The sequence below is a fragment of the Sceloporus occidentalis genome, unplaced genomic scaffold (genome assembly GCF_023333645.1).
Source record: "Sceloporus occidentalis isolate IW3139 unplaced genomic scaffold, rSceOcc1.0.p SCAF_2, whole genome shotgun sequence".
In the NCBI taxonomy this organism is placed as follows: domain Eukaryota; kingdom Metazoa; phylum Chordata; class Lepidosauria; order Squamata; family Phrynosomatidae; genus Sceloporus; species Sceloporus occidentalis.
The window spans coordinates 44,864,238-44,880,516 of NW_028316982.1; the positions used below are offsets into that span (position 1 = coordinate 44,864,238).

Here is a 16,279-nt window from a genome sequence, read left to right on the forward strand (position 1 = left end):
AAGACAGGTCCTGGACAAAGAGGAAGCCCCGTACAAGATCCCTTTGCTCTGATTCCTCAGACCAAAAGGTAGGGATGCTCCTTGGGGTGGGGATGGGGATGGGGTCTCCCTGTGCCCTTTCCCTTGCCCACTTTAGGACTGGCGCTAGGACCCAGCTGGGAAGGCTCTCTTTTTGAGCCTCGCAGCTCCTTGCTGGCCCTGCCAGTTTTCCTTCCGCGGATGCTTTGGAAGGACCAGGCGCCAAGGAAACCAAAGCAAGCAAGCAGCCAAGAAGCAGCAGCAGGAGGAGGAGAGGTCCACCAAGCAGCGGATGAAGTGCCTCAAAGAGCTGGCGGGGCTCCGGAGCTCCTGGCCCGGTGAGTGTGCCACTCTCCATGGATGCCCCTCTTCCTTGCCTTGCCATTCTCCCTTGGGAAGATCGTGCCCCCTGCCTTCTCTCTTCCATCTCCTTCTTGGACCCCCTTTTCTTTTTTTGCCCTGGCTGCAGTGGGCACGCCTGGCACTGCTGGGACATTCTTCCTCCATCCTCTGCTGTGGTTGAGTCCTCCTTGCCTTTGGAGGGGAGAGGGAAAAGAGGGGGGGGGCATGCTGAGATCCCAAGAAGGATGGGAGCCCAGGTTGGGGAAAGTGGAGGTGGGTTTGTCCTTGAAAAGTTTGGGAGGAGAAAAGGGGTAGGAGGCTCTCTCACCTTCAGTCGAATGCATTTGGGAAGGTTTCTCTTGGCTCCTGTGGCCCAAGGGATGGAGACTTTGCTAGAGCTGAGAGGCTCAGGTTTTGGTCCCCTCTGTCCCCACAAACCCCCCCCCCCATACACACATCATTGGACAAAGTGGTTGGGGCTGCTGGGAGATGAGGTCCAGAACTTCTACAGGACTTTGTGAATCAGAAGGTGGTCAGGATGTGGTGGGGCTTTCCTCTAGGTTCAACTTCTGTGGCTGGAGAGATGCTCTTCTTCATCTCAAGGTTGAAAGTGGCATATTGCTGGGCATGTCTCTACTGTGCCATGTCCCTGAGGCTGCATCCGCGCTGCAGGAATAATTTGGTTTGAGCCCACTTGAACTGCCATGGCACCATGCTATGGAATTCTGGGAGTAGTATTTTATGGTGGCACCAAGGTGGAGTTACCATTCTCAGAATTTTGTAGCATGGAACCATGGCAGTTCAAGTGGGCTCAAACCAGATTATTTCTGTAGTGCGGATGCAGCCTTAGCCTACCTGCTTTTTCAGTGGAATTGGAAGATAGTGTCCCTTGTGGACAGTCACTAGCCCTTATCAGATGAGTCTGGAACTGGGGGTCTTCAGCACTGGGCGGTTCGAATTCACGTTATTTCGCACAATACCATCATACCTGGGAGCCCCTCCGAATTGGCATGATTCAAATTGGCCAATACGCATTCGCGCGAAGTGCATTCAGTGCAGAATGTTTTGTCACACCGGTGCTCAACATGAGGATTGGCCGATTCGTATCGGCCCCCTCGCACATGCTCAGTGGTGCCCTGCATGGGTTGCGACCTTAAACGCTTCCGGGGTGAAAGGGGAGGTCACGTCATGACAGCCCGGTAAACAGCTGGAGAGCCAGCTCATGCACATTAACAATCGCGATACAATGTGCCCTCTCTACATTCCTCTCTGTTTCCTCTCTACATTCCTGCTTGGTTTTAACGTTACCATGACCTTCCCTTGCAACAAATTAGCAATGCCCGGTTGTACGTGTGTGTGTGTGAGTGTGTGAATATGTATTCTGGGGGGGGGGGGGGGGGAAGGACCAGTTCCAGCGGCTGTCAAAGAGGCTGGATGGCCATCTAAGTAAATGGGGATGCTTTTTTCCTCCTCCTTCTCCCGGCTTGGGAGCCAGCATAAGCTGCATCCCAAGAAGGGAAGAGGTGCGGGGCCGCTAGAATCGCGGCGATCGCTGCCGTTCCAGCGGCCCCCGCGCCTCTTCCCTTCTTGGGATGCAGCCTATGCTGGCTTCCAAGCCGGGAGGAGGAGGAGGAGGCTGCCGGAACCACGATTCCAGCGGCCCCCCGCGCCTCTTCCCTTCTTGGGATGCAGCTTATGCTGGCTCCCAAGCCAGGAGGAGGAGGAGGAGGCCGCTGGAACCGCCCCCCCCCCCCCCCCGCTTCCCTGGAACCGGCAAGAGGAAAGACCCACCGGAAGTTAAAATTGGAATCTGGGGGTCTTGCGATGGAATTCAGGATTGGGTAGTCACACCAGAGCCATTCGCACTGAGATCGAACAGAGCCCCAATCCAGGATATTGCCAATCCCCTTATCAGCGCACTGGCCAACACGCTCCAAAAAGAGGAGCCAGTACGCATTCAGTTCGGCATCTCGCGCATTCACGTGAGTTCGGATTGGGCCATTCGAATGCTGGTATGATGGTATTGTGCGAAATAACGTGAATTCGAACCGCCCAGTGCTGAAGACCCCCAGTTCCAGACTCATCTGATAAGGGCTACTGCTCCAGCAGCTGTCCATTCATGGTCTTGGTGAACCTCTGTAGCACTATCCTCCTTGTCAGCCAGGTCCTTCCCTCTGGAAACTTTATCTCCATCCAGAGTAGAATTCCATTTTTAGTGCTCATTTCAGACTGTGGCAGGCATTGGCCTATTAGCAGGAATTATCCAGTGTGAGAACCAGAACTGTCTATGGTTGTGTGTCTACCTTAAAACCGTGGTGTGTGTATGTGTCTTCAAGTTGCCTGTTGATTTATGATGACCTCATGAATTTAATAGGGTTTTCTTAGTCAAATAATACTCAGAGGTGCTTTTGCCAGTTCCTTCCTCTGACACATAGCCTACAGCACCTGGTATTCATTGGGCATCTCCTATCCAAGTAATAACCAGAAATGATCCTGTTTTGCTTACTGTCATAAAGGATCAAGTGCTTTTAGGGTATTTAACCATTGTATTGTGAGCAAAATCCATCATTCTTGCAGGTGGGATCCTCCCACCACACCTCATATATAAGGGAGTCCTCAAGTGTTTGTTATGTGATTTTACATTGACTCCAACTTAAGGTGGAGGGTTTTCTTGGCAACATTTCCTCAGAGGAGGTTTCTCATTGCCTTCCTCTAAGGCTGTGAGAGTATAACTTACCCAAGGTCACCCAGTGGGTTTCAATGCCTGAACCCTGGACTCCTGGAGTCCTAGTCCAACATTTAAACCACTACAACACACTGACTGTCATGTAATGGTATAAGCCCATTTTTCTGAATGTGAGTTTCTTTTTCCTGTTTCACTTGTTTTCACTTTTCTTATTAGTACTTTGAGAAAACAGGAGCAAAGCTGGAGTGCATGCACTATGCATGTAACTCTATCTGTTTGTCTGTTGTTAGGCCTTGTTCCCAGCATTACTCACCACTGGCTGTGCTTGCAGAGGATGATGGCAGCTGCAGTCTGACAACATCCAGAGAGCATCACTTTGCCTACACCTGATCTCCATAAATATAGAACCCTCTAGAACCAAAAGTCCTCTCGCAGTTCTTTTAAGGTCCCATTGTGACAGCTGACATTTGACACGTTTATGTAATAAATGGATGATTGCACCTTGCCAATTAGCAGAAATTTGAGTAAGTGAAATTTAGGATGAATGATTCCTCCTCCTTCTTGCTGTTAGTGGAAATGGAATTACTGGCATGTGCTTTCATTAAGCTTCAGATGTAAGCTGAGATTGCTTCACTGTTAATAATATCAGAAGTGCAGTATTAATACACCATTGGTACTGTATATTTCTTGATGAATATAAAAATAACAAGGATAGTGTTGCATTGATCTCAAGTATAGAATATGTGCTGGGCAGTGGAGTGCAAAAAAATCCATTCCACAGGCAATGTAGAATCACGATATATATATTTTATAGGCTAGGTAACATGTATACAGTATTATACCATATAGTGAGTATTCTCCCAGGTTGTTCTCTTACTTGCCCTGTCAGCTATGCTCGTGGAATTCTTAGTGCTATAATTTGTGAGAGCCAAGGTGCTGCAATGTTTTGAGTGTTGAACAAAGACTTTAGAGGACTAGAGTGATGGGCAAGAACTCTGGCAGACCATGGAAACTCACAGGGTGATGTTGTGCAAGTCACATTCTTTCAGTCTTAGAGAATACAATGGTAAACCTATTGTGAATGAATATTGCCAAAAAGAAAAAAAAAGGAAAAAGAAAAGAAAAGAAAGAAAGAGAAAAAACAAAACAAAACAAACCTTAAGTCAGAGTGGACCTGAAGGCACACAACAACAATTTTGTAGATGTTTTGCAGCATAAATCTATACTTATTTAAAAAGGTGAAGGCTTCCTATTTGACAAAGTTGTCAAGTCATGTCTGACTGTACGAGGCAGTGCTCATTATGTTACTAAGTCAAAAGAGCGAACTCTGTGATCATGTGGCTAGCATGACTGCACAGAATGCTGCACCTTCCCACCCAAGTAGTAACTACGTTATTTATCTACTTGCACTTTTACATGCTTTCAAATTGCTAGCTTGGCAGAAGCTGGAACTAGTGAAGGGAGCTCACTCCACCACATGGCACTTCGGCCTTGAACTGCCAACCTGCTGATCTTGCAATTGTTAGAGTCAGCATCTTAACCACTAGTCATTGAGACTCCTAGGGAAGAAGCAAATCTACCAGGGATCCTGGGGGACACACTTATTCTCTCAAATCCCAGTGCCCTAGAAAGATTTGCTCACATGCTTCTGGGCTTCCTAGTCACTGGTTGGTTGTAAGAACAGAATTCCTTTCCAAAATGGGAAGGCCGTTAGAGTGTATATGGACTTTATCACACGGGGAAAGCGGGGGTTTAAATGGATATTATCCTGTGAAAATCACACAACTGCAATTAAGATTTTCATATGATGTGATGATTAAAGAGGGCTTATCCTGGCAATAACCAGGTAATAACTAGCAACAACTCATTCACAGGATTTCGCAGTGAATGATTTGTTGCTGGTTATTACCTGGTTATTGCCAGGATAAGTCCTCTTTAATCACAATGTATGTGAAAATCTTCACACAAAAGTACTGGAGAAATGCATGAAGGATAGTGATAAAATCTGTGGGTGATTATCTGATGTTTCTGTGCAAAAGATGCTCATAGTTCTTCAGTTGCAACCCTAAAACATTTCAGGAGCTAAGCCCTATGGGGGGATTTACTCCTCTGTAAACAGCCATAACTGCCATACCACAGGAAGACTGAAACTGAAGATGAATAGAAGTCAGAGTGTTTTATTTTGTATTCCTGTAGTATTACAGTGTCACAGACAGAACCATTGGGTTAAGTGAGGCTGCAGTCATTTTCACATTTATCTAAATCCCATTGAGTAAACATGCATCCAGGCAGACCAGAAAGTGGCTTATAACTGCTGTAAACCTTGACATCATACTAATAGTTTTAAATAGCTAATCTTTTCAAATAAACCTTGGTTGTACAGGAGCCGTGCCACTGTTGTATAGGCTGACCTTTTTGTGAAGGGACTGTGTTATAGTGAAATCCTAAATGTGTTTGATTGGACATATATTAAAGTACTTGGGACAGTAGCCTGAGTTCAGTTTAAGGATTTGTTTGTATGGGGGAGAGTTAATTTTTAAAAATTCAGTGTCATTAATTCATTGCAAATTAACTCTATTGGGAAATTTAGGGACTAAACATGCTACATGAAGTTGATCTGGGTCAAATGGCTTATGAGCTGTGGTTTAACATTGAGAGAAACAGAAATATCTTCTAGATGTCTTTCTTTACTCTTATTTGTGGGTGAGGAGAGGAAGATCATGGTTTTGAAAAAAGTACATTCGTATAAAAGCAACTACTTTATTCTAGCCCATGCTAATCCAAACAAACCAGGATCAAATTGCTTTTTCGGATCTTGTTTGTTAATTAACTGTGGTTAGAGGAAGTCACAGTTTTCCATAATTATTTGTAATATAAACTTGTGGTTTATTTTAAGTGCCACCCTTAAGCTTTAAACATTCACTTGTTGCACACTTATGAGGGTGGAGAAGAAAGAGAGAAAGTGCATTGAAACTTGCCACAGTATGTTTTTAAAACAACAGACTAATATCTGTCATTGTGATATCTGAACAGGGCCATTGCGTTTGTGGCTCACTGTGTTGTGGACCAGCTATTTAAAAAAGTTTTGTTAAAAACATCTTATGTACTTGTCATGTATCTATCACACCATTCACCACTGCTGCAAGGTGCCAGTCAATCCATCCATCTAGAACAAATTATCTGTGATAACATTTGGAATGTAACCACATGGATTTAAGTATGTCTGTCAGGATGTTTGGTAGGAATGTGGCTCACATTGTGCAATAGTTGAGTTATAATGGCCATATTCCTTATTTATTACATTTTAAATCCACCTTCACTTCAAAGAGCTCAAAGAAACCTACATGGGTCCTCATTGTCATTTTATTCTGACAACTGTGTGAGACAGGGTGACAAGAGATTTATTGGCCCAAAGTCTTTCAGTACATTTTATGGATATGGATACATTGCCTATTCTATTAAAGAGATTAGATTTCCTTTATTTTTGTATGTCCAGAAAAGAATACAAATGGCATTTGTAAGGCATAACTGTACTGAGTATATGTTCATTGGTAGGGAGTAAACATCTTTGAAACCATAAAAAAGAAAAAAATAACAAGCTAATTCTACCAATAATATATATTTTATTAGTAGCTATTTAGTAGCCAAAGTGTTCATTGAGGAAACATGTTTGAGTTAATTATTGAAGGGTAACACCACTGATTTGATGGAATTATACTGAGTGGAAATATTTTCGGCTACAAAATATTCAAGAAACTTAATATATTGTTGTTTTTCATCTATTTTAATATTGAAATATTAAATATTCATATTTTAGTTTTCTAATTTGTACGTCGTGTGAACTCCTTTTGAATGGTGGTTCTGTACAGTACATTCATTCATTATTTCCATATGTTCCTTGGTTTTTTAATATAGTTTTAAATGAGTTATATTTGACATTTGAAAAACATGCTTCGTAATTTGTGTAAAATTATATTTGGGGGTCTGGGCTTTTTGAAAATATTTCTTTGGAGCACCATAATTTCCTTTCATCTTTCCATTTTTATTTTTTTACCTGTATTATCCTATGTGTTGTAAATAGTTTTGCTACTATGAAATGCATGGTACTAATATTGTGCCACTAATGTTATACAGTGGTGCTAATATTGTCTGAAAATAGTTGTACCAAAGTGATATGCAAGCTATCCTTAATATGCATCTGAAGACAGAAGAAAGTTACTTGTAATGTTACCTTCCCAACCTGGATCTCTCCAGATGTGTTAGATAATACCTTCCATTTTTTGTATCAGCATGGATGGACATGAGTTGTAGTTCAAGACATCATGTGGCGGCCAGGTTGGGAAAGGCTATAATTTCATGCCATAAGAAGTGAGCTACTATACATTTGCAGAGTATCAAAAGCTTTCTCAACTATAGTTTGTATAGTTTTTCCCCACTTAATGATCTGGACAGGAATTTACAATTGTAGTTTTGAATGTGTAACCTAGATTTACAGGGCAGTAGCCACTGCAAGCATCAGAGATCTGTTCTCCTTCTGATCAGGATGCAGCAGACTGACATTTCCATCCCCTTCCTGTGAGCAATCTCTGATGTGAGGATGAATTATGTCAGGAAACCTGCTCCTCACAATTGCACCAAAGATCACATGGTGGAAGGATGTGGAAAATCAGTTGAGTGTTTCCTGATTGACAAATGGGGAAAAAAAAACCCTATCACTTGCAGTGGATGCTGCCTGGTAAAACTGGATTTGTGTTGGGCCTGGGTTGGTCGATGCTACGTGGCTACACAATTAAGGTAATTACATAATCAAGTCTAGAATCACAGCTTACATTTCCAATCATAGTTTGATAGCAATTGTTGATTTACAGTGCTAAAACACTGACTTAATTCAGATGCAGAGGCCCACAAATGCACAATGACAGAAAGAATGCACACAGAAGAAGGGTGTGGAGGTAAAAGAACAGAGTTGCAAATAATGGCTTTCTAATTGTGTCTCATCATTTCCCCTAGAAGTAGTTATTTTCTGGCTTTGTATTTCACAGAAGAATAAATATCAGACCACCTGTTAAATTAGACCTTTTATTTCACATCCAAGAATTTTACTGTCTGTTGAAGACAAGTGGAGATTTACCATACAGTAATATAGCTAAATTTCTCATGCCATAGGAAAGATCTTCATGAAGGAGATAATCCCAATTAAAAGATGGCAGTGTCATCACAACAAGCCAGGGAGTTATGCTAGGGTATCACAACAAGAAAAAGATATGAAGTCATGAAGAAGTCAAAATAACTGGGAAGATGCTGTGATAATGCCTACTGCTTCATGTCCCAATGTTGGAATCTCAATGGTGGAGGAAAGGGGGCAATTAATTGCATTTCCTATTTTCTGTGTATTTCTCCTTTGTCTCTGTGCATGTCAATTGTTTCTTGTGTTAATGGGGCCCAGTTCCATGTCTTTGACTTTCAAATATTCATGACCCCAGGGAAGCACTCACTATGGATTTTATCACTGATTTACTTTCCCCCCCAAACAGTTCACTACAATTTTTGTAGTTTTAGAAGTCCTCACCAAAATAATGCTCTGTGTTCTTTGGCAGGAAACCTTAAATACCAGAGAATCCACCTTACTCCTTGACTGTTTTCTATACCAAGGAAGGGGGCAGGGATTGGCAGGATATCTTCTCATGGTTATGCCTGTTTGTGGTTGTGATTTCCAATGCTAAGACTGTCACCAACATCAACAAAGATGTGTTTCTTCATTCCTTCACCCCATCCCACTGCTGCCATAATCTTTCTGGTGGGTTAGAGATGTTCTGGAGCTGGTATCCCCTTCAGGTGTGACATCTTGGCCCATCACCCCATGAGTCAGCTTTTTGATATCATGTTGAACCTAGGCAATACACCCAAGCCCAACACCCGGGATAAAACTTCCAGGCTCTGAGCCCCAAGCTCTGGCCCCAGCTCTGGCTCCCTCTGGCCAACAGGGCTCCAGCCTCCACTCCCAAAGCCAAGCCTGAGGTAGAAGCCTTGGAAGGGGAAGAAGAAGGAAGGAAGGAAGGAAGGAAGGAAGGAAGGAAGGAAGGAAGGAATGCTTCCGTCCCAATGTCTCTATTGGCAGCACAGCATGGGACTTGAGCATCCATGGATTTGGTATATGCCAGGGTGATGGTCCAGAATTGATCCCCTGTGGATACTGAGAGCTGACTATAAAACATTTCTGGTAATATCACAAGATCGATTTTTCAGATTTTTTGAATTAACATGTACATTTTAGACCAATAGGTTTTTTGCCTTCTCATAAGTCTGCCACATTTGAAATTGGAGTAGGTGTTGATTTTGGTCCATTCTATTTAAACAAATTCACTTTTTCATTATTATTATTATTATTATTATTATTATTATTATTATATTTATGGGTCTTGATTTTGTGTTTTTCTGGTCTGGTAGCCAAACTTTGCTTACTTTAAGGGTTTCTTCTTTCTTACTGAAATTGTCCTGGTTTTATGGATTTCTACGGCTTCCCTGTGCATTCTGACCTGATAGTTGTTGGCAAGATCTGGAATTTCAGTGTTTTCAAACAGCATTTTATGCCCAGGATGGTTTATAATGTGTTCTGCTAAATCTATAAACACCTGAACAACTTCAACAGGAAAGAAGAAACCCTTAAAGTAAACAAAATTTGGCTACCAGTCCTGAAAAACACCAAAATCAAGACCCAGCAAATGCAAATGAAAACCACCCAGGATGAGGGGGGTTTCCAAGCAGACAATGGATCATTAGTTAAATAGACACCTTGAGGCCTTGCCATTCAGTAACGGAACAATACACAGATTAACATGTAAATTGCTTCCTCTCAACCAACAGTATACTGTATATACCCCACTCTCTTCCATGCCAGCATTCTCTGAAGATGATTCACCATAGCTGCTGGTGAAATGTCAGGAATAAACTCTTCTAGAACACAGCCTTATAGCCTGAAAAACCCACAAAAAACTATGGATGCCAGCCGTGAAAGCCTTTGATTTCAGATTACATTTGCTACCAAATGATATCCTTGAGCTGCATTATAAATTCAGTTCATACATTTATTGTCTGGGCTGTATAGAAACAAAATTGATGACATGGAGATTGCAGTGATGTAGTTTTACAGTGCCCCTTTTGAGAGTACAGAATTAAATGTCTGTTTAAGAAGGTTATTTGGATGGTAGAAATTATCCTGTTTCATAATGTATTCTTTCCAGCTCTGATGTGCAATGGGTTGGACTGAGCCTAACTTCATCACATTTTAGTTCCATTGAAATCAGTAGAATTTAAGTGAATCATTGTGAATAACCTGTGTGATTGATTTCAGTAGGAATAAGTATGGCGCATTACAGATGGCCCAGAAGGGGCCGTCTCACGCTGCCGCCGGTTGCAGCATCCGGGAACCGCAGCAGCCAAACAGCGCGGTTCCCAGACACTGCCAAGAAGGAGCGCGAAAATCACACTCCTTCTTGCTCCCTGGAAGAGACGCCGCAAGGCGCTACTCGCGCACTCGCGGCATCATTTCCGGGGTGCGATGTGCGGACACAGAGCGTTCGTTACGTCAAGATGGCGGCAGCCGTGTGGAACGGCCACCGCCATTTGTTACGGACTCAGTCCGTGCTAGGGTTAGGGGCATCTGGAAGTCCGTCCTAGGGTGCCCGTGTGTAACGGGCCTATACGATTAATTTAGTGTGAATAGATTGTGGCTTCCATAATCCTTAGTTTTTCTTTAGAGATGATTGGCAGCTATTCCCATCTTCCAGTTCATATTTAAACCAGCATATATTTAACTGCACCAAGGGGAAATTAATATTGCAACCCATTAGAGTGTGTGTGTGTGTGTGGGGGGGTGTCACCTGCATTCAGTTGTAATGCCAAATCATGTGTTTGGTGCTTTAAAAATTCAATACTTTACCAGTCTTAAAATGTCACTGGTCCTTCTGTCTGTCAGCTCTTTGGCAGATTCAACCCCCTGGATTGTAGGATTATTAAAATTCCTTTGAGTAAATTTCAGACATGATTTTTGGTCCCTGATCCAGCTACTGAAGCAGGAGAGAAACCTCTGTTACTTCTGTCCTCTGGTAATCCAGATGCCAAATATATTCTGTAACACAGATTGGAATTTCACGCTCCTGCTCCATCCAGCCACAGAGGGAAAGTTATCTTCAGCTGCCAAATTTCTGTAGCCACTGTTATAGGCATGTAAATACAAGGCCAATTTCTTTTGTCTGTAACTGGCATACAAAGCTAAGGACTCTGTGACAGTTATCAAACAGCTTATCAGATTCTGACATAAGCTGTTTCTGTGCTAGTTAACTAATTTATTTTGTCTTTTTTGTACTGGGTAAACAAGAGACCACTGAAAAGGAGTTTGCATATAAAGATGCAACAGCTTTGGGCATTTTTGTAGGAACAAATGAACAGTCATTTCATTTTAAATGTGACAGCATACCTGTTCATCTTGAAGTTGCCTTTAAGCACATATCTTTTTTTATGTAAATGGGTGTGAATAGGGAGTCAGAACACTGAAGATCTAGCTTGTAGCTCACTGCAAACTTCACCTCTTCATGTGGTCCTTACATGTTTCTTTGGAGAATTTTGAGAGAGGTTTATGTTGAGCTCAGTGCAGCTGAAACAAAAATAATAGCATAAATAGAATAGAAAAAAATAATGATAATGTTAATAGAAGGGACTCCCCTCTAATTATGCTCCAGAGGGGCACCAAACAGGGATACCCCCTTTCTCCTATTCTTTTTGCCCTGGCAATTGAGTCACTTGCAGAACCAATTAGGCGTGATTATGGTATTGAAGGATTTCAAGTTAATCGAATGGTACATAAAATTAATTTGTACACCGATGAGATTTTATTGTTCTTAAAGAACATCGAGCCCTCTTTTGTAGCACTTGAGCATACTTTGCAGAATTTTGACAGATATACAGGTTTTCATATAAAGCAACAGAAGTCTTCATTGCTTTGTTTGAATTCCCCAAAAGATTTACAAAAGCAGTGTCAGGAGAAAACTAAGGCCCCATACAGACAGGCCAAAATAAAGTTGCTTCGGGTCACTTTGGAGGTATGCTGTTAAAATGATGCATGTGCCATAAGAGTCCAGAAGCCACGCCAACACCATGATCCAGTCCTAACAACTGGAGTGCAACTTTGGCACAGCTTCCAGACTCTTAGGACGCATGCATCATTTAAACAACACACCTCCAAAGTGACCCAAAGCAGCTTTATTTTGGTCTGTCTGTATGGGGCCTATGCTAAGACTGTCCTCTTCTGGTTTTGGATATCTAGGGGTCTTAATAACAAAGGACCTGTGCCAGATGGTGCCCTGCAATTATAAACCCCTTACGAAATGGCTGAAGAAGAAACTACAACAGTGGAAGTCCTTTCATCTTTCCATGTTTGGGCGGGTAGCATTGTTTAAGATGGCTGCATTGCCAAAAATTCTGTTCTTTTTTCAGACCATCCCTCTCCATCCTCTCAAGCAATATTTTGATGCTTGGCACTCAGAAATAAGCCAGTTTATTTTTGAAGGTAATATATCCAGGTTCTCCAGGAGTGTTAGGCATGGCACTTTGCAAAATGGCAGCCTGCGGTTGCCTGAATTGGAATTTTATTTCAATGCCTTCCAGATCAATAATGTCATTCAATTTTTCCACCAAAAAAAAAAAGACCTTCCTGAGCTCCAGGGCACATCACTACACTTTGCACATTACTAAGAACTCCACCTCATGCTGTTGGAGAGGGTGTAGTAATAGAGGTATCTTCCTACACATGTGGTATGATTGTCCATTTGTATTTGCATTTTGGCACTCAGTAGTTAACTTAGTTTCAGAAATCACTGATCAAAAAATGTCCCTTCTCTAGAACTTTTGTTGCTGTCAGTGTTTACTAATGAAAACAAGACATTACACAATAAAGATATTATTGCATTTTTGTTTGCATTGGCCAGGATTGAAATTGCCAGGGCTTGGAAGACTGGAAAGGTCAATATAACTGGTTGGTGGTCTTGATTTTGGAATTTTTGGTTTATAGAAAAGCTCATTGATCAATCTAGAAGATTGTGGGGGTGGAATCTTCCTCTGCTTTTTGAAGAATGATTGTCCCCACTTATCTCAACAAGTGGGTCTTCTTTTGTAATATGATTCCCTTCCGATGATTGAACTGAGAGCCTTTAGGGCTGAAGGGCGGGGTATAAATACAGTAAGTAAGTAAGTAAATGAAGTTATCTCTGTATTCTGAGTCCATCCCTGTTTTTATATAATGTTGCCCTTTTATATCCCATGTGACCTTGAATCTTTGAGGTTGGTTTTTAAGGATTTGTATTTTAGCATGTTTTTGTTTGTATTTGTTATTGTTTTCTGCCTTTTTTTGGTAAGAAATAAAATTTATTTTTTTAAAAATGTTAACCACAATTCTTGTTTATGCATGTACTTACAGTTGACAGGTTATCCTCTATAACTAAGATCCTAAAAACTGTTGGGAAAATCCCCTGTTATTGTGTATCCATTTACCTGTGTCTAAACTCAGGTTTTCCCTTAAATTTTAGAGAATGGAGAAAGAATGTAAATGGTGAGAGTATGGGTTGGTTTCCCTGCTATGGGCTTTCAGGGCACTCATGAAGCATGGAAGACTTTGATATATGCTAGTGAGTGTTGATAAGCAACTAAGTACTCAGGCTACATAGTTTTCTTCATTAGGGTTCTTGAGCACTGATTAGAGGCGTATGTCTTGCTTATATAATTAAGATGTTTGACTAATTTGAAAGCCAGAGATTCCAGTTCTTGACTCCATTATTCCATCCTGATAGAAAATCACTATTGTCATTGATGTATCTACTGGACAAAATGGAATGCTCAAAAGTAAAGGTGCTTGGGCAGGAGATGGAAACCTGTGGCCTTCCAGACACTGAATTACAAATCCCATAAACCTCAACCATGAGGCCCAACTTCAACTGTTATGGCACCAGCCTATGGCAGTAGTTCCCAACCTGTGCTCTGTGGAGCCTCCAGGCCTCCATGAGTCAAAAAGGTTGGTTATCCCTGGCCTATGGAATTTTGGATTTGCAATTTAGGAAGGGATATTTAGAATTCTCAGCCAGAGAGCTCTGGTGCCTCACCAAATTACAAACCTCAGGATTCCACACAATATAGTCATGGCAACTAAAGTGGAATTATATACCCTTAGAACATCCCGATCCTCACCTATTCCACAATCAGCTGAAAATGACTGGTTTTCAGAGGGGAATGGCCCATGGTCTTAGATGTCTCTACACTGATGCATGCTGCATATTTCAATAAGACTTTCCCCATGCTATATAGATAATGGAGCTGGCCAACTTATACTTTTGTTATTATTATTTTTTTATTGCATCTTGTCCTTAAACCATAACTTATTTGACTGGTTACTATACTCAGGCCAAGAACTGAAGGCATTTGTCTGAAGTAATCTAAACACCTGTTCTGGTGTTCTATTCTTGATTCTTTTTCGTATTAATTGTATGTTTCTGGTGTGTATTACAGAGATCTTTAACTGAAAAGAACAATTTCCTGCTGCAAGTCTTTTGTTCTTATTTATAAAGCTGACTTTTAATGTCTACTAAGGCATGTCTGGCTTTAGACTACTAGGGAAAAGTCAGCTTTATTGCCTAGAAATATATACTCCATTAGGATTGGGGTGCCAAAAGAATGTTCTGCATATGTTGAAAGCAGATCTTTATTCAAATGGATTTTCTTAATTGTATCTGCATGTTTTCATGTTTGAGACAAAGGGATTTGAACCATTTTCATTGGCTGGAAGTTTTTGCTTCCATCCAGTGTTTTAAATTGCTGGAATGTCAACTGTCTTGAATAGTGTGATGGTGATAATTTATAGTGTCTTGCTTGTGTGTGTATGCTGAGGGGAGTCTTATATGTGTCCTGATGGACTGACAAAGTCTATCAGAAGTTGAATTGCTTCTACTGTGGAAGGAAAAAAGAATTGAGGAAACATTATACAGACATATTGTCTTTCTTTCTATACTACTGGTTGAATCTAGCTTGATAGTCGATCAAAGGGGGAAGTGGGTAGTAAGCCATTTTGAGTTCCATTGAACTGCAGCTCCTCTTTATAGTTCCATTGTAGGTGAATTGTCTTCAGTCCAGTGAAGGGGCTGAAGGACATATAACATTGGAAATGGGGAGAGCTTGGAATATTAATTTTAAAAAAATAATTAGTTACAAGCCCTGTCCCAGAAATAGTTTACTGCTGTTATGGTTATAGTTGTAAAGAGCCAGTGTGGGTAGTGATTAGAATGTTGGACTATGACTCTGGAGACCAGGGTTCAATTCCCTACTCAGCCATGAAACCCATTGGGTGACCTAGGGCAACTCACATTCTCTCAGCCTGAGAAGAAGGCAAAGCCAAAACTCTGCTGAACAAATCTTGCCAAGAAAACCCCATATAGGTTTGCCTTAGGATCACCATAAATCAGAAATGACTTGAAGGCACACAACATCACCAACAACAAAGTAGATACTTCCCTATTTTTCAGAACTAACAGCCTAAAAATATCTTTTGCAATTAAAATTGGAATATTTATCATTCAGCAACATGATGTTCCTCTTCAGCCATTTAGTGAACCTATATTCTTCTAACTTCAAGAGGAAAACTAATAATTTTATAGTCCCACTGCAAAAGCAGTGAAGATACATGTAATGTAATGGAGTTAAATGTTAGCTATTGAGGAAATGAAGTAAGTGATTTTTAAGCTAGTTATTTTCCAGCTTTAAACAGGGGACTGAAACGGTTGCTTATTTGCCCTAGAGCACTAGTTCCCAACTTTTGGTCCTCCAGATGATTTGCACTTCAGCTCCCATACTTTCTGGCTGTTGGCCAAGTTATCTGGGGCTTCTTGGAGATGAAAATGTTGGTATGCTCTGTGTGTGTGTGTGTGTGTGTGAGAGAGAGAGAGAGAGAGAGAGAGAGAGAAAGTCACTATTTTTAGCCTCTTTGATCTACACCAGAAACAGGTCTTTTGTAAAACGTATAGGTTTTGACTACTGAAGACTATGTCACTCCAAAATAGAATCAGAAAATCATGGAGTTGGATGAGTCCACATCCACAAGAACCGTACAGTTCAAACCCTCTGCCATGCAGGAACACACAATTAAAGCACTCCTGGCAGTCAGCGATCCAGTCTCTGTTTAAAAAACTCCAAAGA

The 16,279-nt window shown here is 41.5% G+C and overlaps 1 protein-coding gene across 1 annotated transcript in view; it reads left to right on the forward strand.

Moving 5' to 3' along the window:
• The first annotated feature begins 319 nt into the window (after positions 1-319).
• SPSB4 (splA/ryanodine receptor domain and SOCS box containing 4) overlaps positions 320-16,279 on the forward strand; it is a 228,777-nt gene continuing 212,817 nt past the window's right edge. Inside the window, exon 1 of the mRNA XM_089509253.1 lies at positions 320-356. The gene's annotated coding sequence lies outside the window, so the exon portion shown is untranslated. The remainder of the gene's footprint in view (positions 357-16,279) is intronic.